Here is a 25,251-nt window from a genome sequence, read left to right as displayed (position 1 = left end):
TCAAGAATTGGTGTTGGAAGGAGGAGTTTGGGTTCCTGCAGAACTGGGCCGACTTCTCAGTTGGCTACAGGCTCTACGCTAGGGAGGGTGCAGCTGTGCTGGGGGAGAAAACGGCTAGAAGGTTGGATTAGTGTTTAAACTAGGAATTGGGGGGGAGGGTATTCAATTTATAGGAGGGGAAGATAGTGCAGACAGAGACCTTTGCACAAATAAGGAATTTGGGGGTGGCGGTGGCATGGGGGGTGGGGTTAGAACAGTTAATAATTTAAGAAAGAATAGGGGTACAGAGAGGAACATCAAGTGCATGTATACTAATGCCAGAAGCCTCGCCAACAAAATGGACGAATTAGATCTAATGTTGTTGGAGCATAATTATGACATGGTGGGGATATCTGACACGTGGCTGGATGAGAGCCATGACTGGGCTGTTAACTTGCAGGGCTATAGCCTGTTCAGAAATGACCGTACAGATAAGCGAGGGGGAGGGGTGTGTCTGTATGTAAAATCGTCCTTAAAACCCATACGGCGTGATAATATAGGTGAATTTAATGAAAATGTTGAATCCCTGTGGGTAGAGATAAGGGGAGGGGGAAAAAATAATAAATTACTGATAGGGGTTTGTTATAAATCTCCAAAAATAATTAAAGCAATGGAGAATATCCTCGTAAAGCAAATAGATGAAGCTGCGACTCAAGGAGAAGTCATTATTATGGGGGACTTCAACTACCCTGAAATAGATTGGGGAACAGAAACCTGCAGTTCCAGCAAAGGTAATCGGTTTTTGACAACTATGAGAGACAATTACCTTTCACAACTGGTTCAGGACCCAACAAGAAGGGGGCACTGCTAGACCTAATATTAACCAACAGGCCAGACCGCATATCAAACATCAGGGTTGGGGGTCACTTGGGAAATAGCGATCACAAAATAATAAGTTTTCATGTATCCTTTAATAAGATTTGTAGTAGAGGGCTTACAAGGACACTAAATTTCAGGAGGGCAAATTTCCAACGGATGAGAGAGGATCTTGGTGCAATTAACTGGGACGATATACTGAGACATAAAAATACACAAAGAGACGTTTATTAGCATCCTGGATAGGACCTGTGCACAGTATATACCGTATGGGAATAAACATACTAGAAATAGGAGGAAACCAATATGGCTAAATAGAGCTGTAAGGAGCGCAATAAGTGACAAAAAGAAAGCATTTAGAGAATTAAAGGAAGTAGGTAGTGAGGAGGAGGTATTAAATAAATACAAAAAATTAAATAAATTCTGTAAAAAGCAAATCAAGGCAGCAAAGATTGAGACAGAGAGACTCATTGCCAGAGAGAGTAAAAATAATCCTAAAATATTCTTTAACTACATAAATAGTAAGAAACTAAAAAATGATAGTGTTGGCCCCCTTAAAAATAGTCTGGGAGAAATGGTGGATGAGGATGATGAAAAGGCCAATATGCTAAATTACTTTTTTTCATCAGTATTTACACAAGAAAATCCCATGGCAGACAAAATGACTAGTGATAAAAATTCCCAATTAAATGTCACCGGCTTAACCCAGCAGGAAGTGCGGCGGCGTCTAAAAATCCCTAAAATTGATAAATCTCTGGGCCCGGATGGGATACACCCTCAAGTACTGCAGGAATTAAGTACAGTCATTGATAGACCATTATTTTTAATCTTTAGAGACTCCATAATAACAGGGTCTGTACCACAGGACTGGCGTATAGCAAATGTGGTGCCAATATTCAAAAAGGGGACAAAAACTGAACTTGGAAATTATCGGCCAGTAAGCTTAACCTCTACTGTGGGTAAAATCCTGGAGGGCATTCTAAGGGATGCTATACTGGAGTATCTGAAGAGGAATAACCTCATGACCCTGTATCAGCACGGGTTTACTAGGGACCGTTCATGTCAGACTAATTTGATCAGTTTCTATGAAGAGGTAAGTTCCGGATTGGACCAAGGGAACCCAGTGGATGTAGTGTATATGGACTTTTCAAAAGCTTTTGATACAGTGCCACACAAAAGGTTGATACATAAAATGAGAATAATGGGGATAGGGGAAAATATGTGTAAGTGGGTTGAGAGCTGGCTCAGGGATAGGAAACAAAGGGTGGTTATTAATGGAGCACACTCGGACTGGGTAGCGGTTAGCAGTGGGGTACCACAGGGGTCAGTATTGGGCCCTCTTCTTTTTAACATATTTATTAATGACCTTGTAGGGGGCATTCAGAGTAGAATTTCAATATTTGCAGATGACACTAAACTCTGCAGGGTAATTAATACAGAGGAGGACAATTTTATATTACAGGATGATTTATGTAAACTAGAAGCTTGGGCTGATAAATGGCAAATGAGCTTTAATGGGGATAAATGTAAGGTCATGCACTTGGGTAGAAGTAATAAGATGTATAATTATGTGCTTAATTCTAAAACTCTGGGCAAAACCGTCAATGAAAAAGACCTGGGTATATGGGTGGATGACAAACTCATATTCAGTGGCCAGTGTCAGGCAGCTGCTACAAAGGCAAATAAAATAATGGGATGCATTAAAAGAGGCATAGATGCTCATGAGGAGAACATAATTTTACCTCTATACAAGTCACTAGTGCGACCACACTTAGAATACTGTGCACAGTTCTGGTCTCCGGTGTATAAGAAAGACATAGCTGAACTGGAGCGTGTGCAGAGAAGAGCGACCAAGGTTATTAGAGGACTGGGGGGTCTGCAATACCAAGATAGGTTATTACACTTGGGGCTATTTAGTTTGGAAAACGAAGACTAAGGGGTGATCTTATTTTAATGTATAAATATATGAGGGGACATTACAAAGACTTTTCTGATGATCTTTTTAATCATAGACCTGAAACAGGGACAAGGAGGCATCCTCTGCGTTTGGAGGAAAAAAGGTTTAAGCATAATAACAGACGTGGATTCTTTACTGTAAGAGCAGTGAGACTATGGAACTCTCTGCCGTATGATGTTGTAATGAGTGATTCATTACTTAAATTTAAGAGGGGACTGGATACCTTTCTTGAAAAGTATAATGTTACAGGGTATATACACTAGATTCCTTGATAGGGCGTTGATCCAGGGAACTAGTCTGATTGCCGTATGTGGAGTCGGGAAGGAATTTTTTTCCCCAATGTGGAGCTTACTCTTTGCCACATGGTTTTTTTTTGCCTTCCTCTGGATCAACATGTTAGGGCATGTTAGGTTAGGCTATGGATTGAACTAGATGGACGTATAGTCTTCCTTCAACCTTAATAACTATGGAACTATGTAACTATGTAACTACATACACAAGAATGAGAGCGTTCAGAAAGAGCTACGTGACTGGGGGCTGAATTTCGATACCAAACTGCTACAGTTCGAAGGAAGAATCGCAGCCCCGGAAATGAATCCTGCAAAAAGACAAATCAACAAATCTGCTGAATATAATCCACAGTTTACAGATTGGTTGCGAGAGCTAAGGGGTCCCGTCCTGATCAGCCCCCGAGATATGAATAATTGGCTGCTCTTTTACATCTGGAGAAATTAGGACGTGGTGAACGCTCTTCTGCAGAACATGTTCAAGATCACACAGCAAATGCATATCAAGATGAACCGGGCGGTGTTGGTTGAAGTCGAGGACTTTTTTGGGGGGTTTTTGGTGAATTTTTGGAAAAAAGGAAAAAAGAGTAGAACAAGGCTAGCAGACAGAACTATGCAACTTATGCCTGCCAAGCTACGATTTTTCCACCACAGATACACCAGGCCTCAGCCTGACATAACAGACTGTATACATTTATTTTTGTTTTTTTCAGATTTTTTGAAAAAAAATAAAAATGATTTGAATAAGGCTAGCAGACAGAACTTTGCAACTTATACCTGCGAAGCTACAATTTTTCCACCACAGATACACCAGGCCTCAGCCTGACATAACAAACTGTATAAGTTTTTTTTTATTTTTTTTTTTGGGGGGTAAAACAATAAATACTGAGTACACCAAGGCTAGCAGACAGAAAAAAGCAATGTATGCCTGCGAACAGAAGATTTTGACACCACAAATACACCAGGCGTGTACGGAGATAACAGACTGTATAATTATATATATTTATTTTTTTTAAAGCAAGAAATACTGAGTAGACCAAAGGTAGCAGACAGAAGAATGCAAAGTATGCCTGCAGAACATGGATTTTGACACCACTGTTACACCAGGCGTCAGCCAGAGATAATAGACAGATCAAAATGTGGCCTTTTTTGCACACCAAAATTGTGTCAAAAAGTTGGCTATGACACCCAAAAATAAAATTGTAGTACTAAAATTGTAAGATATTTAGCGCAATGATATGCGATGCGTGTGGCATACAACTCACAGTGATAAATATAACAACTGTAGCTAAATTTTTGGGGGCCAGCTTCAGTTTTTTGGGCAGCAAAATGGTGTCCAAAAATGTTGTAACACACTACAAAATATTAGATGGCACCCCCAAAAAATGACAGATTTTTAGGCCCACTCACATCTAATGCCTGGGCCTCTCAAAAAATAGGTAAAAAATTATATTTTCATGCTCTTGAATTACAATGACCTGGCTGTAGTTTGCAGTGTGACTTAGCAAATAAATGTTGAAAAAAAGGGGCTAAGGATTGCTTTATAATAAAATGAGCAGGCATAGCCTTAAAAAAAAAATTGCCACGGAAAACTGCAGCTAGATATATATAAAATACGCAGCAGCAGTCAGTAATGGAGCCTTGTGATGTATGCAGGGAGATCTATAGACTCACATACAATGCCTGCAATCCTTGTAGTGATGTGGATATGTGCACATAGACTCTCCTACCCAACTATCACAATTGAAAACTAGACCCAATGTTAAGGAGCAGGTCTACTAGACTTGTAACGCCCATACATGAAGTGCATGGGCTGATAAACATTTCTCCATGGGGGGTAAAAAATCTTTTATGGACATCATAGACAGGCTTAGCAAAAATTGGACTGCCTGTAACAGCACAGAACACGATAACCGTGGTGATCTAGTGGTGGAGAATGAGGAGATATTGCTGAAGGCCTCATTAAAAACTAAGCCCAATGTAAATGAGTGTCTCTCCTAGACTTGTAATGCCCACATACAAAGTGTATGGGCTGACAAACATTTCCCCAAGGGGGATACATTTCTTAAAAATATACTATGGCCATGACACCTTTGCCAAAAATTGGACTGCCTAGAGCAGCAGAGAACACGTTAAGCGTGGTGATCTAGTGGTGGAGAATGAGGAGACATAAAGATAAATCATACTGAAATCAAACAAAAAAATAAAGGATGTGAATACGCCGATCAAAGTAAATAACAAAACGGAGGGTTGACCACAGATTCATATATATGATGCCAGATTGTGTCCAATGAGATATGTTTGTCCTTAGCAACAGCTCAGAGACAGGAATTTAAAAAAAATAAATTATAATAGTATTTCAATATTTTCATATTGTAGAGGTATACACTAGGTCATAAAAGGACGGTCCAGAGATATTAAAACTGGAATATATAAGAATAAATGGGAAAAATATATGTACATCTCATTTTGATGACAGTTCCCCCTGGGGGAGATTATTTTGGTTTCTAATTAGTAACGGGCATCAGCAAATCACTTCTGTCTGTCTCGCTTGGACTCTTTGGTTGTACAACAAACTCTGACGTCTGCTGCCAGCGTTCTCACATAAGAATTTTCCGTGGGGACATCACACACCAGTCAGTGAGCTGGAAGCTGCAAACGCTGCTGAAGCACGGCAAGGGTGACTGAAGCTGTAGCTGACTTTCTAAAATGGGTAGACAGACGGCGTGCTTTCACTAGCAGATCCTGCAGCTCCAGGTAGCTTTTCAGAAAACGTTGAACCGTGAGGTTAAGCACATGGGCCAAGCAAGGTACGTGTGTGAGCTCATCTTGCCTCAGAGCCACCACCAGGTTCCGGCTATTGTCACATATGACCATGCCTGGCTGTAGGTTCAGCGGTGTCATCCAAATATCTGACTGCTCTTTCAGGGCTATCCACAACTCTTCTGCATTGTGCGGTTTGTCATCTATGCAGATTATCTTCAGCACAGCCTGTTGCCGCTTGGCTGAGGCAGTGCTGCAGTGCTTCCAGCTTCTGATTGATGTGTTGATTTCAGAGATGGAGGCTGAACAGGAAGAGGAGGTGCAGGAGCTGTAGACTGTAGGGGTAACCCTGATTGACCTAGGGCCCACAATCCTCAGCGTGGGGAGGATGTGTTCCATCCCAAGGTCCGACTTGGTCCCGGCTTCCAATATGTTAACCCAGTGTGCCATCAGTGAGATGTATCGTCCCTGCCCACAAGCACTTGTCCACATGTCCGTGGTTAGGTGGACTTTCCCAGTAACAGCATTGTTGAGGGCACGGGTAATGTTGTGCGACACATGCTGGTATAATGCCGGTATGGCACACCGGGAGAAATAAAGGCAATTGGGGACCGAGTACCTGGGGATGGCCGCCGCCATCAGGTTGCGAAAAGCTTATGGCTCAATGAGCCTAAGGCAACATTTTGAGCGCAAGCAGAACAGAAATGTTAGAATTTAGTACTGGCCTGTGGGGCATTGGCTGGATATTTCCGCTTGTGTTCCAAAGACTGGGGTATACACAACTGAAGGCTGTGCCAGGATAAGGACGTGGACAGGCTTGATAATGGTGCTGCTTGACTGTGGGCAACAACAGGTGTAGGGCTAGAGGCATCTTCACATGCACGGTGGACTTGGGACTGGCTTCTATGCAAAACAGTGGAAGAAGCAGTGGTGTCACCTGCAGACAGTGTTCCTGGAGCCTGGGGTTCGGACCACAAAGTCAGGTGCTTTGCTGCCATGTGCCTGATCATGCTGGTGGTGGTCAGGCTGGAAGTTTGCTACCCCTGCTGATGTGAGCATGGCAGGTGCTGCAAATGGCCTGTTTGGGGTTATCGGCAGAGTCTTTAAAAAATAACCAGACGTGGGAAGATATAACTTTTGGAATGGCAACTTCCCTCATGTTAGTGTTACAGGGAATGGATGCACGCCGTCTGTCTGTGTGGCCACCACACTGCTTCTTCCTGCCTGTTAGGGTGATATGCCTCTTTCCCCATGTGTGCTGCTGTCCTCGCTCTGCATGTCCTCCTGCCAGGTTGGGTCAGTCACTATGTCATCCACCACCTCATCTTCCACATCCGCACCCTGCTCCTCCTCCTGACTTTCTGTCTATTGTGTCTCATCATCGTCCACCTCTTGTGACAGTTTCCCACCATCGCCTTCATGTGACCATGGCTGGTCAAAGCTTTGGGCATCGCTACATGCGATCTCATCTGGCCCCACTTCAAGTTGACCGGCCAAGAGTCCGGAATCTTGAAAGGGAAAACTGAACAGCTCTTCGGAGTGTCCAAGTGTGGGATCAGTTGTCTCAGGGCACTCGGCATGGTGGGAGGAAGGAGGATCAGGGTGACGGCTACTCAGACTTGACCGTGTGGAAGACAAGGTGGTGGTAGTGGTGGTTAAGTCACTGGAAGCATTATCCGCTATCCAACCAACAACCGTTTCACACTGCTCTGCCTTCAATAGTGGTGTGCTGTGGTCCCCTAGCAACTGGGACTGGAAGGTCGAGTGAGAAGATGTGGGTCTTTGTTGTGGCCCACTTTCAGCTTGGCCATGGCCTTGTCCTCTGCATGCACCATCAACATCACGTCCACTTTCCCGTCCCTTGCCCCTTGCCTTGCCTATTTTAAATGGACTACTGAACTATTTCATAAGCTCAACACAAATGTATTTATTTGGAGCAAAATTATATTTGATCAGTATGCTTCCAAAGCTACAATTTTTCCACCACAGATACAACAGGCCACAGACACAGATAACAGACTGTATAATTATTTTTTCTGCTGTATGTAAAATTTTGAAAAAAATAAAAAAATGAGTACAACAAGGCTAGCAGACAGAACTATGCAACATATGCCTGGGAAGGTACAATTTTTCCAACACAGATATACCAGGCCTCAGCTTGACATAACAGACTGTAACAATTTTTTTGTGGGGGTGAATTTTTGAAAAAAAAAAAGTAGAGCAAGGCTAGCACACACACTATGCTACGTATGACTGAAACTACGATTTTTCCACCACAGACACACCAGGCCACAGCCACAAATAACAGACTGTACAATTATTTTTTCTATTGTATGTGAAATTTGGAAAAAATAAAAAATTAGTACAACAAGGCTAGCAGACAGAACTGTGCAACTTATGCCTGCGAAGGTACGATTTTTCCATCACAGATACACCAGGACAAAGCCTGACATAACAGACTGTATTTTTTGTGGGGGGTTTGGTCAATTTTTTGGGGGGTGAATTTTTGAAAAAAAAAAAAGTAGATCAAGGCTAGCACACACACTATGCTACGTATGACTGTGAAACTACGATTTTTCCACCACAGATACACTAGGCCACAGCCACAGATAACAGACTGTAAAAAATTTTTGTTGTATGTGAAATTTGTTTGGAAAAAAATTTAAAATCAGTACAACAAGGCTAGCAGACAGAACTATGAAACTTATACCTGCGAAGCTACGATTTTTCCACCACAGATACACCAGGCCTCAGCCTGACATTACAGACTATATACATTTTTGGAGTTTTTTTGGCAAATTTTTGAAAAAAAAGGAGAAGAAGGCTAGCACACAGAACTATGCTATGTATGCCTGCGAAAGTACGATTTTTCCACCACAGATACACCAGGCCGCAGCCTCAGATAACAGACTGTATAATTTTTTTTTCTGTTGTATGTGAAATTTGGAAAAAAGTTAAAAATGACTACAACAAGGCTAGCAGACAGAACTATGAAACTTATGCCTGCGAAGGTACAATTTTTCCACCATAGTTACACCAGCCGTCAGCCTCAGATAACAGACTGATCTAAATGTGTTCTCGATTTTTGGGGGGGCACAACTAAATTATGTCAACAAGTTGGTTATGACACACAAAGAAAAAAAAAAATTGGAAAACTCACATCTGATACCTGGGACAAAAAAAATGTTAGATTTGCACGCTCTTCGATTGCAATAACATGGCTGTAGTCTGCAGCGTGACCAAGCAAATAAATGTTGAAATAAGGGTGCTATGGATTGCTTTAGAATAAAAGGAGCAGGTATAAGTTGAAGAAAAAAATGCCACAGAAAACTTCTGCTAGGTATATATTAAATAAGCTGCTGCAGCATAAAGTAATGGAGCTTTTGGAGGTATGCAGTGAGAGCTATGTACCCATATACAGTGCCTGCAGGCCTTGCACTGATGTGGATATGTGCATAGACTCCCCTGCCTACCTTGCGCTGCAATCTCTAGACCCCCGAATTAGCCCTAAAAAGGACTGATAGTTTCTCAGGAGTTGTGGACTGAACAGTTGCAGACCTACACTAATTATTAAAAGGACAATTCTGACCCTATCTCAGCAGCAGCTCTCCCTACACTCGCTAAGTCCGGAGTAGAATGCGGCAAGGCAGGGCGGCGCCAGGTCTCTTATAGACCTGATGATGCTGTGTGGCTAGCCAATCACTGTAATACCACAACAAAGAAGGCTGCGGCATTACAGTGCATGGCACACAATCCCTGCACTGTCACTGGCACTCTAAAGAGCGCCAGATTTGCAGAGCGGAGACCCGAGCTCCTGCCGAATAATCCCGGAAATACTCGGTGCTCGCCGAGTACACCGAGCATAGTGATACTCGGGCGAGTACCAAGTAGTGGCGAGCACGGTCGCTCATCAGTACTACTGAGCAATCCAAAATAAATTTGTTCCACTCTAGTAAAAATATAATCCTGGGGAAAAGAGGATTTCTGAGATAACCGGTGACCACGAGGTACAATCCTTTCAACTATATACTGCTTAAGGAACATAGTGTCGTGGTTAGATATTTCAATCTTACACTTAGTTTCATATTCCATAAACAAACTAAACATATACGCTTTTTTTCATCCTCATTAAATACGATTGAAACCTCGTCAAAGGCTTCATCAGTAGATAAAATGCACACAGTGCCAATTAATTCCGGGATGACATGCTGCCTAAGCAGTTCCCTATCAATATTATAAAAATCCATATGGCTCAGTAATGTACAAAAATAATTATAAATCAAAGGTGCAAGTAGAAATAACTACTTCCGCACAAATGGCTTAACTCGTATAACCTTAACCAAAGATATTAGAATACAATATAACAATCCTATTAAAACACATCTAATAAAATATATCCAGTAAAATAACCACCAGAAGACAAGTGGCAATTACTAAAATCCTACAAAGAAAAATAAAACCACTGTGTATAAAATTGAGGAAGCTAACAGTTAGCTGTAAGAAGGTCACTAAGATGACTGAATAATGATTCATAAGAATCAACACACAGGATTAAGGGTAGCCACCAACTGGGAATTTTATAAGGGAGCAAATCAGTATTCCAATTAAAGTCCAAAAAGAAAAGGTTAAAAAAAACAAGTAACAAGGGCTAGATCCTCCATTTGACACGAAGTAACATGAAGTTGAATCAACCACCACTTTAAGTCAGTCACGGCAGACGCTCCAAAGGTTGTGAATAAATATTGGTTCATCCTGAGGAATGACCCAGTTTTCTCAAAAAGCTTACCCACTAAACTAAGGATTATTTATAGGTGTAGCCGAAATCTTAGAAATTTAGTAGCTCCTAGTAGCATATTGCAAGTCCCTGAGGAAAAAGGGGGTAATCTTGAATGCAAGCTAGGTTGTTTTTGGTGTAATGCTCATAAATGTCTATGCTGCCCTATTATTGTTAATGGGGCCAGAACTTTTTTTATCTCTCACTATGGGAGAAACATTTCAAATTAAATATAATGTTTCATGTCATTCGTCCTATGTTGTGTACTTGATGGAATGTACATGCGGCCTGCAATATGTAGGTCACACGATACAGACCATGCAGGCCAGACATAATAAACATAGACACAACATTAGGACAAGTTACTGTTAGGGCTAGCGGAACGCACCGAGTAAAAATAGATGTTTATTATAAACTAGATGGCAGCCCGATTCTAAAGAATCGGGAGTCTAGAATCCATATATACTTTATTTATTCAAATGTCAGAATAATACAATTAATAAATAATAGTAAGAAAGAACAAAAAATGGCTGCACTCACCAGCTCTTGACAATTCTTGTTATTTAAGGTACAGTTACACAGGATCCATGAACATGCTTATGAGGGGAGGGATGAAAGACATCAGACGACAACTTTGCGTGTTCTGGCAAATGCCACAACAACGGTTCTTTGCTTAAGAACAATAATGTAAATAATAAATAATATGTATCAATAATTATGTATATTGGTATGTTCTATGACATTTTAAAATATTTCATTATTATGTGGAAAGGCTCTTAGTACCCATACTGGCGCATACTTGTGTGCCCATCAGGTATTTTCACAGTAATTTTACATCTGATGGGTTGGTATGAAACGTTTTTAATCATCTCTTGGGCTTAGCTAAGCCTTCATTTTAAATAATTCTAATAGGTACAACAGAAATAAAAGCCTTTTTGTGTACCCAAATTTTTTGTGTTTTTTTTTTTACAGAAGTGTAAAATTGAAGAAATCAACGTTCATAGTACACCGATGGGCTAATATAAGCATGCCCATCAACCACATCACGGTAGCCTTTGAACTGATGGGTCCTAACTAACTGATTCCTATTTCTTAATACTCAGACCTCTTTCACATCTGCATGTTTCTGATATTTGCAGAAGTAATGTTAAAAACAATACAACTTCCACACTTGGCACCAAAGAACTGACCTACAACACACTTTCAGCAAGTGCCATGCAATGTAGATGAAGCTTGGAGTTAACTTGCAGTAAATGCAGCAAACGCAGCTTCGGCAATTGCATTAAATGCAGCCACAACAAAAACACTGGTAAGTGGAGATTTTGTGGCGAAAACAGCAGAAACCACATGTGCCGCACCTGCCGCAAGTGAAGTACAAATTCCGTATACATTGCATGCAACTTACAGCAAGAGTGGCGTGGGTCAGCCCTTAGGCAGGAAGTGCAGAAATAGCCTTTTTTCCACCATAAATTCTCCAAATAGCAGAAAAATGTTGATGTGAAAGCAAAATCTCTATTCTTTCCCTATCTATCTAAAAATGTACCTATCTATATATCTATTTCTATGTACAGAACACACCTGAAGATAGAGATGTGTGTGAACAGCCATCCCACCCGTCTCTTACCTGTTCACAAAAACCTCACCCTTTTTAAAAACAAAATGAAATCTCTCAGCAGCTATACTGCTGGAGCTTCAAATACAGGTTCCTATCACCAAATACAGGCATTTGAATGATACACATCTTACATCTTGTACTTAATGTGTGTTCTACTTACCTATAAAAATATGTATTGATATATCATATTTCTAAATTTATGTAGATATGATATAGAGTTATTAACCTTATATGCTAATGAGTACGTATGTTATATACGTATTTCCTACATAAGTACTTAAAATCTATATGTCTATGGCTACACTAATTTTTTTTTATTTTTTTTTTTTTCCTTATCTCTACACATAGAATTTGCCTATTGCTGTCTATGTTATTAGAAAAACTGAATAATGAAAAAAAAGAAAATTAAGTTTAAACTAAAATATTTTTGTACACAATATTACGTGTGAAGACTTTAGTACTATCAGCCAATAATTGTCCTTGAAGTGGTGTATTAACCACTTTAACCCTCACATTGCAACATTGCTTCACCCTGGAAAAAGCAACATACAATTGACCATGGGCAAAAGAAGGTTCTGGTAGATAAATGCCAACTCGATGGAGGGTCTGGCCTTGAGATTTATTTATGGTCATTGCAAATGCGGGCTTGATGGGAAATTGTCTCCGTCTTAATTTAAAAGGTAATCCAGTCTCTGATGGACACAAATCAATTCGTGGAATGAATACCACATTTCCTGCTGCTGACCCACTAATTACTTTAGCCAGTATGATATTGGCATGTAAGGCAGTGACAATGAGCCGCGTACCATTGCAGAGACCTTTGTTCGTGTTCACATTACGTAATAACATGACAATGGTGCCAATTTTAAGTTTCAGCCGATGTGAAGGCATACCAGTTGGTGTTAGTGAATTCAAAAACTCAAGTGGGTATTGATCGAGGTCATCAGCTTCATCAGGATCGATGGAATCATCACTGATATATTCAGTATAGTCACCTATCAATAAATCCATGACTTGGGAATTGACTTTCTCAACGTCCTCATTTTTTGGACATAAAATTGCATGAGATGCAGCTGTATTTATACTTTCGGTGTCATTCACATCAATACAAAGATTATCTCCAAAAATTTCAATTATTAAAGATCCAGTACATACCATGTCTGGAGGAATTTCAATTACATCATCTCCAAGGTTATGTTCATTAGATAGTTCACCATTTCCCAGTTGAAGCAACCAACTGCTGTAGTGAGGATCAATGGAGCGCATTTTGTTAATAAGTGGCAGGCGAGTAAAATGTTGCCAGTGTTGTGAATATTTTATACAGCTCTCTACAACATCAGTTCTTGTCACATGAGGGATGACAGGAAGACATTGTCTAAAGTCGCCTCCAAAAACAATCACTTTACCTCCAAACGGTGTTTTTTCTTTGTGAGCTACATTTGTTGTCATGACATCACGTAAAACTCTATCAATGACATGCAATGCATATTTGGATAGCATTGTGCACTCATCAATAATAAAAAGTTTAGTGCTGTGCAAATCTTTTGCTGCATCGGTATCATTCTTAATCCTGGAAACAGATGTTTCATTCACAGGAATTGGAATCCCATAAAGAGAATGAATGGTTCGTCCACCTTGTAGCAAGTTGGCGGCAATTCCAGTAGTGGCAGCAGGTGACACAATGTCTCCTTGTCCTCTTAGCTGATGTAGGAGTAGATGATATAGGTACGTTTTTCCGCTGCCACCAGGACCATCAAGGAAAAAACACTTTGCTGTAGAATTAGTGTCTTCTAAAGCTTGAGTGATAGCATCAAAAGCAAAAAGTTGGTCCTCATTTAGAGTAGCTTTCATTTCAGCAGCTGCTGATAACTCATAATCTTTATCATACTGTGGGAGGAGGTGTTGTTTCTTGACTGGACGTGGCAAATTAAAATCAATATAAGTTTTGCCATGAGCTTTAAGAGCATGTTGGACATCTGTCATAGCATAGCCTTCACAATTGACACACTCCAGAGTGTCGGAGTGGTATGCATGGCAGTAGTCTTCTACAAAGTGTTCCTTAAATTCATCCCATAAGTCCCGAGGTTTAGCTGGAGGACCAAAAATACAAATGTAGGCAAACATGTCACATAGCTCTGCTGGCATGTTGAGAATACTGGCATCAAGTAATGTATTTCTCCACAGACTATCATCAAATAGTAAGCCAAGAGCTAATGCCGCATCTTTGAAGGTTTCATGTGTGACTCCGTGTACAGTTTTTATGCTGTCAAAACTGGTTGCACCTTTGACATGTAACAATAACAATCTTAAATAGTAGCGTTCTTGGTCTTTCACACTGACAGTATACATTCGTCCAATCACAGAACCACCTGCTCACTTTCTAACTTCCCAAGAACCTTCTTTCCAAACATAGTTTTCGGGAATTTCACGGTATAAATAAATATGAGCATGATGGTCGTTCTGATTAAGCTTGAAGTAGGCCATAAGTGTAGAATTTTGATGGAGCTTTTGTTTGATGTTTCCAATAGAGTCATCCTCATGAAAATAGAGTGGCTGAGAATGCGGTAGATGTACAGCAAGGCGAATGATGCTATGAGATTGTTTATGCATTGGATATGAGAATATTCGCCAAGCTGCCTCTGGTGCACTGACATATCTTGAATCCATGAATTGGTGTGTTTCATCATGTTGGATGTTAGTCTGGCAGATTTCAAGATTGGCTTTATCATGTCCTTTGTAGACGTATTTAAATAAATATTTCACAGCCTGAATGGAACCACATACTTCGACATTTATATGGCACTTGTATTTTAATAGCAGGAACGGATTATATGGAACCACCCACGAATTATCAATCATGTTAGAATGGTGTTGAAAAGATGGGCCAAAGTGTCTGCGGTAAGTAGGATAGGCGTCCTTAGCTATGATGGTTCTTGGTTGCAAATCTTTAGGGAAACCTTTTGTACACTTCCCCAGATCCATACAGGGAGAATTTGGGTTGTGTTCTCCACACGGACCATGAATCATATGTTGGAGAACAATTTTATGGAGCTGAGGGTAGTGGGTAGGATTGGGAATTTCAGCCCACACTGTATTGTCTATGTCCTCCTCAGTCCTTAATTTGGAGTTGCTGTCCAGAATAATCAAAATGTGAGCGTGTGGAAGGCCACGTTTTTGAAATTCAATTACATGAACCATAGCGCAAACTTTCCCAAATAATCCATTGTTAATGTCTTTTAAGAGTGCTTCCAGTTTTATTTTGAAAACACGTGCCACCAAATCAGGTCTATGTTCCACACGCTGCCAAGGTTCCAAATTCTCAGTAATCTCATTCCATTTCGGATTACAGGTCATGGTGATGAATAGATCAGGACGACCATATTTAGTCACAATAGCCATGGCATCCTGGTACCGCTGCTGCATATTCCTGGGACTGCCTTCAAACGAAGATGGTAAAATGACCGTTTTTCCAATGGGGATGCCCTTCTCAATGGATTTTTTCTGGAGATGTTCCTGGAGTACACAATAATCCTCTACTTTCAAATCCTTTTGGTGTTGACGGATATAATTTAGGCGATTTGCCTCGATTTTCACATAAGCATCCACTAAGTACTGCTGAGTGAGTTTGCCACCATTCAGGAGTGGATTAAACTGATTACGGACAGACAGCACATAGCAGTAATATTGCAGTTGTGTAACTCTGCGTGGACTTTGCCCTTGTTGCTTGAGGCCATCATGCCAGCCCTGGTCTCCGTAAGGGAAAAATAAAGGATAGAGTAAAGCATCTAAATTACTGTGTAGAATGCTGACCTGTTGTGTTCTTGGCGCCAAAGGATTTTTGGGGTCCGGTTGTAAATGTATTAAAATATCACGATTAAATGGTGGCTCTCCATTGTCATTTTCAAATACGACAGCAACTTCATTGACAGTAGTTGGATTATTATATCGGCGAGGGTCTTGATTCCGATCTTGTTTAAGGGCCATGATGATATTTGGCATGAGAGTGCCATTAGCTTCAGCTTTAAGATGTTCTTCATGTTCCACATCTCGTAACATTTTGTAGGCAGCAACAAAGGGATTCACATTGTCTAACTGAAGAGCAATTATACTCATCAAAGTGGGATGACATTTTTGATTTTGTTCACAGTTTAAACGTTGTTCATTCGCGGTTGCGGTATCCAAAATATACAGTTGGGCATAAGCTGGAACTTGATCATCACTGGGATGTAGAGTTCCAGTACGATGATATATTTGTCCATGTATACGGAAACAGTAAGGGCCATGTCCAGGTGGAGGGGATATATTGGCACCCATGGAGGCGAAAGCAAATGAGCTGTTAATACTACGAATATTTTCCATGAGATTCTTACTGAACTCACTCTCCCCTGTCAGCAATCGTTTAAAGACCTCGGGATATTGGGGTATAGGTATATGCACTTTACTCTTGTGACAACACAGAGTAAAATTTTTATCTGCTGGTATCTCAGCATTAAAATGTAATGCTTGACAATGTTCACATAAATAGTTCATAGGACCACAGGAGTGTTCTACTATGGTACTGTCATCATTAGTAAAACCTGTAGGATGTTGAGGTACAGGTTGTGATAACGGAGCATTGGAATGTTTCTGTAAGCCAACATATATAAAGCGTGGACCTGGTAGAGGATCTTCACTGTCCACAGATTCAATCACTGAGGAGTTGGAAGGTGTATCGTGGTCAGAGTTTATTAATATGGAGGTGCAAGCGGTTTTTTTGCGCCATTCACGGCGTGCACCAGCTGCATTTGGTAATGGTTTGTTTGTTGCCTTAGAAGAGTCAGGTGTGAAGCATGTCTTATAAGCAGACTTAACAGTGTGCAGGCGACGGCGTTTATCATTTGGAGTGTAAGTAGGACAGTGTTTGCGCTTACGTGCAGATTTACCAACGGTTAAAGGAGCTTCAAGCTGCACACATTCTATGAATGGAGACAAAGAAGCTGTATTGTGCGCAGAATCTATGACTGAGGACGTGGAAATATTATGTTTGCAACGTTGAGAGCGTGCAGCAGCAGCTTTATTACTTAATCGATTAGTTTTGTCCTCAAAAGACTCATTAGTAATGCGTTATTGCAAGCAGCATTAACAGTGTCCAGGCGCTTATGTCTGTCCTCTGTAGTCTCGTTAGCACGCTGTTTGTGCTTACGTGCGGCATCGGTGGCTTTTCGCTCAGCGTCATTGGTATACTTATTATCAGACCTGATGTTACGTGCGCCATCAGCAGCTTTGGGCTCTGTGTCATTAGTATACTTAACAGTGTCCAGGCGCTTGCATCTCTCCTCTGTACTCTTGTTAGCACGCTGTTTGCGCTTACGTGCGGCATCGGCGGCTTTTCGCTCTGCATCATTACCATACTTTATATCAGACCTGATCTTACGTGCGCCATCAGCAGCTTTGGACTCTGTGTCATTAGTATACTTAACAGTATCCAGGCGCTTGCATCTATCCTCTGTACTCTTGTTAACACGCTGTTTGCGCTTACGTGCGGCATCGACGGCTTTTCGCTCTGCATCATTACCATACTTTATATCAGACCTGATCTTACATGCGCCATCAGCAGCTTTGGGCTCTGTGTCATTAGTATACTTAACAGTATCCAGGCACTTGCATCTATCCTCTGTACTCTTGTTAACACGCTGTTTGCGCTTACGTCCGGCATCGGCGGCTTTTCGCTCTGCATCATTACCATACTTTATATCAGACCTGATCTTACGTGCGCCATCATAAGCTTTGGACTCTGTGTCATTAGTATACTTAACAGTGTCCATGCGCTTGCATCTATCCTCTGTACTCTTGTTAGCACGCTGTTTGCGCTTACGTGCGGCATCGGCATCTTTTTGCTCTGCATTATTAGTATACTTTCTATCAGACCTAATCTTACGTGCGCCATCAGCAGCTTTGGGCTCTGTGTCATTAGTATCCTTACTATTAGAGCTCATGTTGGCTAAGCTAAACAGCTTTAAGCGTGGTGGTGGCAAACAACAGGTTAATAAGAGGCAGTGTCAGGTAGTAGGAAAATAGCCAGTTAATAATAGGCAATAGTTCTTTGCAGGAATGCAGATATTAATAAATAGGCAGTTTATATTGCAGAGAAATTGCTGGGCAATAATGGACAATGTCCTTATGTGGCAAATAATAGAGCAATATACCCAATGTGGCAAAGAAGAGGTTAATAAACGGCAGTCTCTCAGTATAACAGTCAGTGAATAATAGGCAGTATATGGAGAAAACACCAAACAAAAGTTCAAAATTGGTGTGAAAATGTCAGTGAACCACTTCACAACTAAATATATATAGTTTTGGTAAATGGTATTATCATTTTTTTGACGAAATTCGGCAGGAGCTTGAAGAGCAACGTCACTGGGCCCGCCTCCACGCAGTAGAAACTTGCTGTGAGGTAAAAATTCAAAAATCACACCAAAATGGCGGGCGGAGTGTGTCACAGTACGGCACGTTTCTGATTGGTCGCTCGCAGCAGGCGGCAACCAATCAGACACTGGACACTGTTGACGTCACTTATCTCCGGACATTAGCTCCGGACATTAGCTCCGGACATTAGCTCCGGACATTATCTCCGCACATTAGCTCCGGACATTAGCTCCGGACATTAGCTCCGGACAAAGCCACGGAAGTTGGCACAAATTGCAGGAAGTAGTATTCTAGGCAATTAATCTCCGGACATTAGCTCCGGACATTAGCTCCGGACATTAGCTCCAGACAAAGCCACGGAAGTTGGCACAAATTGCAGGAAGTAGTATTCTAGGCAATTATATATTAGATGGTGCGTTCGCAGCCCGAAGTCCACCGTGCAGGAGGAACCTGCTGCTAGTGAATGGTGGCACTGTTTGGCCGTATAGACTAGCTCTGTTACCTCACAGAGCAGCCGTGAGAGGAAAGCACTGCGCCCTGTTAGCCTCACAGGAGCACAAGCTTACTGTCGAACTGATAGCAGTCAGTGGTTATGCACACACGCAATCTCCTCACCGGAGGTGCCGGTATTCTAGGGGCTTACCTCAGCCGGGTCCCTGAATACGTTCACACAATCTCCTCACCGGAGGTGCCGGTATTCTAGGGGCTTATTTCAGCCTGGTCCCTGAACACATTCATGCATAACCATACTGACGCAAAGCACATATTTGGATTGATACTAGCGCATGGCCGTGCGGCCATGCGAGCCTTATATAGCTGCAGCAAGTACAAGACCTTCCTAGAAGGACCAATGAGAGGCTGCCACAAAGCCAGAGCACCTACAGGACCTTCCTGAAAGGACCAATGGACTTAGCTGCAGTATCTGACCATGTGACCCTCGATCTCCACTGAGAGATCTTACTCTGGGCATGCTCAGAACGAGAAAAGCAAGACTTAGTCCTAGAAGCGTCTGCTCGCCGCTGCCCAGCACTGGCTTCAATGGCAGAAGCAGGAAAAGCAGCAGTAACTCTTTGTACAGAGTGGGACTGAGCAAGACGCTGGGACTGACGTCTCCGCTGAGCAGGCTCCACTGCGGCAGGAGAAGAATGGGAGACCGCAGTGGAGATGGCCCGAGATTCCCCCAGTGAAGATGGTGGGAACTCGACCCCTAACAGTTACCTTCTTTACAGTGCTTCTAAACATTTTTTATTGGAACATTCAAAAAACCCTATAAAGATGAGGCTGGCCATTAGTGACCATACACCATGTTCCAAATTATTATGCAAATGACTTTTTTCTCGATTTTCCTAAATGGTCGGTGCAAATGACAGTCTAAATAAAGGTCATCACCCGTTAGAGTATACGTTGGATTTTATTGAAGAAATCTCCCAATGATAACAGTATAATCTCCAAAATGAATAAAAACTCAAAATGCAATGTTCCAAATTATTAGGCACAGTAGAATTTCTAAACATTTGATATGTTTTTAAGAACTGAAAATGTTCATTTGTGGAATTTGCAGCATTAAGAGGTCACATTCACTGAACAAAAAAGCTATTTAACTCCAAATCATCCTAACATGTTAACATAGGAACCCTTCTTTGATATCACCTTCACAATTCTTGCATCCATTGAACTTGTGAGTTTTTGGAGAGTTTCTGCTTGTATTCCTTTGCATGAAGTCAGAATAGCTTCCCAGAGCTGCTGTTTTGATGTGAACTGCCTCCCACCCTCAGAGATCTTTTGCTTGATGATACTCCAAAGGTTCTCTATAGGGTTGAGGTCAGGGGAAGATGGTGGCCACACCATGAGTTTATCTCCTTTTATGCCCATAGCAGTCAATGACTCAGAGGTATTCTTTGCAGCATGAGATGGTGCATTGTCATGCATAAAGATGATTTTGCTCCTGAAGGCACTTTTCTGTTTTTTATACCAGTCAGAAACTCTATATACTTTGCAGAGGTCATTTTCACACCTTCAGGAACCTTAAAGGGCCTTACCAGCTGTTTCCCCATGATTCCGGCCTAAAACATGACTCCTCCACCTCCTTGCTGACGTTGCAGCCTTGTTGGGACACAGTGGCCATCCACCAACCATCCACTACTCCATCCATCTGGACCATCCAGAGTTGCTCGGCACTCATCAGAAAACAAGACTATTTGAAAATTAGTCTTCATGTATGTCTGGGCCCACTGCAACCGTTTCTGCTTGTGAACACTGTTTAGGGGTGGCCGAATAGTAGGTTTATGCACTACAGCAAGCCTTTGAAGGATCCTACAGCTTGAGGTTCGAGGGACTCCAGAGTCATCAGCAGCTTCAAATAACTGCTGCTTTGTAATGGTATTTTGGCAGCTGCTCTCTTAATCCAATGAATTTGTCTGGCAGAAACCTTCCTCATTATGCCTTTATCTGCATGAACTCTGTCTGTGTTCTGTTTCAGTCACAAATCTCTTCACAGAATGATGATCACTCTTAAGTTTTCGCGAAATATCTAATGTTTTCATACCTTGTCCAAGGTTTTGCACTATTTAACGCTTTTCAGCAGCAGAGAGATCCTTTTTATTTCCCATATTGCTTGAAACCTGTGGCCTGCTTAATAATGTGGAACATCATTTTAAGTAGTTTTCCTTTAATTAGAATCACCTGGTAACCTGATTATCACTTGTGGAATGCCTGCCAGGGCTGTGGGGTATTCGGTACCGGGTCCAGTACTCACAGGGGGATGTCACAGTGGCAGCGACTCTGTCCGTGGCCCTGGGCGCCCATGTTAAAGGGAATGTCCTTAAAGGGGTTTTGAATAAAGTTTGTATTTGTGACGCCACCTGTGGTTTTCGGTCAGTGGGGACCGACGCTGCTTAAAGGAGTCCACTGGGGTGATGTTAAGACAGCTGAGATGGTGTAACTTCCCACAGGTGAAGTATGTCCCCAGGGCTTCCGGTGTATGGATGAGGATGGTGAGTGTTAGAAGTCAAGTTTCCTCTGCTGCACAGGGGGAATCTCGATCCGTGTCTGCTGCGGTCTCCCATTCTGCATCGGCCGCAGTGGAGCCTGCTCAGTGGAGAAGTCGCTCCCAGCATCTCACTGAGACTGATTCTGTGCAAAGGGTTACTACTGCCTTTCCTGGCTCTGCTATTGTACCCTGCACTGATCTGCGGCGAGCAGGCTTTTCTGGGACTAAGTCCTATTTTGCACACACTGAGCATGCCCAGGGCAAGATCTCTCAGTGGAGATCTAGGGTCACATGCTCAGGTACTGCAGCGACTTCCATTGGTCCTTTTCACGAAAGGTCCTGTAGGTACTAGGACTAAGTTCTGCTTTGCACACTGAGCATGCCCAGGGCAAGATCTCTCAGTGGAGATCCGGGGTCACATGCTCAGGTACTGCAGCAATTCCATTGGTCCTTCTTTGAAAGGTCCTATATGTGCTACAGCTATTTAAGGCTCGCATGGCCGCACGGCCATGCGCTAGTATCCTCTTATGTTATGTACTTTGCGCCAGTGTGGTCATGCGTTTGAATGTGTTCACGGACCTGGCTGAAATAAGCCCCTAGGATGCTGGCACCTCCGGTGAGGAGATTGTGTTTAAATGTGTTCAGGGACCCGGCTGAAATAAGCCCCTAGAATGCTGGCACCTCCAGCGAGGAGTTTTGTGTGCATGCATGACCACTCACTGCTCACATCTGGGTAGTTGGCCTGTGCCTCTGTGAAAGTCTAACAGGGCACAGAGCTTTGCCTTCTCGGCTGCTCTGTGAAGCTAACAGAGCTGGTTTATACCGCCATATGGTGCCGCCATTTATTTAGCAGCAGGTTCTTTCCTGCACGGTGGATCCCGGGTTGCGAACGCACCAATCCCACTTAATAAATATATTCGGTGCGTTCTGCCAACCCTAACAGTGAGTGGTGCAGTAAAGAACGGAGGAAGGAGGTTTGCAGTCTCTTTACCTGGTTTACTGAAGACTTCAGGCAGCCACAGTCCAGGGCACCAGATCACAGGTACAGGCAGGGTCCGGTCAGCTTGGAAGCGAATTCAGAGTCCCCCTTACCAGGTGGAGTTAAAAGCCTTCCTCATAGCACGGTGGTATTGTAGTTCTTTACTGCCTATGGCTTCTAGCAAGGTCCTCACAGTTCTCTCTGTCCTCCATAAAGGTGGGACACAAACCCGTATGACAGGTGGCTCGAACCTTTTTATAGGGTCTCTATCACGACCAAGGCTCTATATGTCACTGTGTCTCCTGGGTATTAGGGCAGACAGGTTACATGTAGTTCAACTGTCCTGCTGGTTTCTGCTGTAAGTCTTGGAGTCCCTCACAACCTCGGTCTTCCAGCTACTGATAATCTGCGCTCTGCCAGGGAGGTAGCCCAGTCGCAGCTGTTCTCCCCAAATGTCACTCTCCTGTGCTCCGCTATCCTGCATGCTCACTAAACGCTGTTCTTCCTTTGGTATATCACTATTCAGGAGCTGCAGCATCTATGGCTGCACGGCCCCTCACACGTCTCTCTTCTTTCCGCGAGGAGCTGCAGACCCCCACGACTGCTCATCTATTCTGCTATCATTCAAGCTCCGACTCAGCTGAAGCTCTGTGACAAGCTCCTTTTTGGCTTTCTCCAACTCTCCTTCCAGCCTCAGACTGCTCCAGTCTGCTGTCTGGCCCTCTCACTCACTCTGCTCTCCTCTCTGACAGACTTCCTTCTCCCTTGGTCTCCCTGGACCAACTGATTGACTTTCCCTCCAAAACCAGAATGTATCAATAGGGGAGTTCCCCTGAAAACCAGGTTCAGAGCTCCCCCTTCTGGCCTGGATTGTGAACATGTTGTGTGCATTGTGATTACTTGATAAGAGGAATCCATCATTGCTTCCAAGCGTGACATCACTCTCCCCAGGAGGAAAGCGATGCCACTGTGACAACCAGGATCCTGGTGTTTAAGATTGATTTCAGTGATCCATTGAGCCCTGAGAAACAATACCATCCATGAGTTTATTTGAAAAACAAAACAATCTTTATGACACTTTAATCCAATTTGCATAATAATTTGGAACGCAGTGTATATCCGAGTATTGTGCAAATAGATATAGGACACTCATTAATAAGGAGAATTACTGTTCCGCAGGATTGGCGCATAGCAAATGTGGTGCCAATATTCAAAAAGGGCTCTAAAAGTGAACCTGGAAATTATAGGCCAGTAAGTCTAACCTCTATTGTTGGTAAAATATTTGAAGGGTTTCTGAGGGATGTTATTCTGGATTATCTCAATGAGAATAACTGTTTAACTCCATATCAGCATGCAGGGCCGCCATCAGGGCATTACAGCCGTGACTGGCGTAAGGGGCCCGGTGAGCAGAGGGGGCCCGCATCGGGCCCCCTCTTACCTGCTCACCGGGCCCCTACCGGCAGCCGCAGGCTGAACCGGGCCCTTAGCGGCGGCCGGCGCTGCAGCTGTACGCTATTGACATGCGGGCCCGCGCCCGCACGTCAATAGTTAACAGCCGCCAGCCGCAGCGTGCAGGTCGCCGGCGTCTGACGTCATTGTCAGTCGCCGGCGAGTGCACAGTGCAGCTGCATGGAGAGATCAGGAGCGCGGCAGGTAAGTAGAACTTTTTTTTTTTCTATTGAGAGCGGAGAGCGGAGAGCGGCGATCGGGGGGGGGGGTTTGGGCAGAAGGCTGGACACAGAGGGGGCAGAAGGCAGCTGGACACAGGGGGGCAGTAAAGCTGGACACAGAGGGGGCAGAAGGCAGCTGGACACAGGGGGGCAGAAGGCAGCTGGACACAGGGGGGCAGAAGGCAGCTGGACACAGGGGGGCAGAAGGCAGCTGGACACAGAGGGGGCAGAAGGCAGCTGGACACAGGGGGGCAGTAAAGCTGGACACAGAGGGGGCAGAAGGCAGCTGGACACAGGGGGGCAGAAGGCAGCTGGACACAGAGGGGGCAGAAGGCAGCTGGACACAGGGGGGCAGTAAAGCTGGACACAGAGGGGGCAGAAGGCAGCTGGACACAGGGGGGCAGAAGGCAGCTGGACACAGAGGGGGCAGAAGGCAGCTGGACACAGGGGGGCAGTAAAGCTGGACACAGGGGGGCAGAAGGCCGCTGGACACAGGGGGGCAGTAAAGCTGGACACGGGAGGGGGGCAGAAGGCCGCTGGACACAGAAGGGCAGTAAAGCTGGACACGGGGGGCAGAAGGCTGGACACAGGGGGGCAGTAAAGCTGGACACAGGGGGGGCAGAAGGCTGGACACAGAGGGGGCAGTAAAGCTGGACACAGGGGGCAGTAAAGCTGGACACGGGGCAGTAAATCTGGACACAGAGGGGGCAGTAAATCTGGACACAGAGGGGGCAGTAAATCTGGACACAGAGGGGGCAGTAAATCTGGACACAGAGGGGGCAGTAAAGCTGGACACAGAGGGGGCAGTAAAGCTGGACACAGAGGGGGCAGTAAAGCTGGACACGGGGGGGGGCAGAAAGCTGGACACGGGGGGGCAGAAAGCTGGACACAGGGGGGGGCAGAAAGCTGGACACGGGGGGGGCAGAAAGCTGGACAGGGGGGGGGGGCGGGGCAGAA

At 43.5% G+C, this 25,251-nt stretch overlaps 1 pseudogene; it reads left to right on the top strand.

Moving 5' to 3' along the window:
- Window positions 1-25,251, top strand: part of LOC138637703 (piwi-like protein 1 pseudogene) — a 91,879-nt pseudogene that overhangs the window by 2,288 nt on the left and 64,340 nt on the right.

This window comes from Ranitomeya imitator, chromosome 5, assembly GCF_032444005.1.
Source record: "Ranitomeya imitator isolate aRanImi1 chromosome 5, aRanImi1.pri, whole genome shotgun sequence".
Taxonomy (NCBI): Eukaryota; Metazoa; Chordata; class Amphibia; order Anura; family Dendrobatidae; genus Ranitomeya; species Ranitomeya imitator.
The sequence above is the reverse complement of the archived record's forward strand: the minus strand, read 5'-3'. Positions and strand labels throughout refer to the sequence as shown.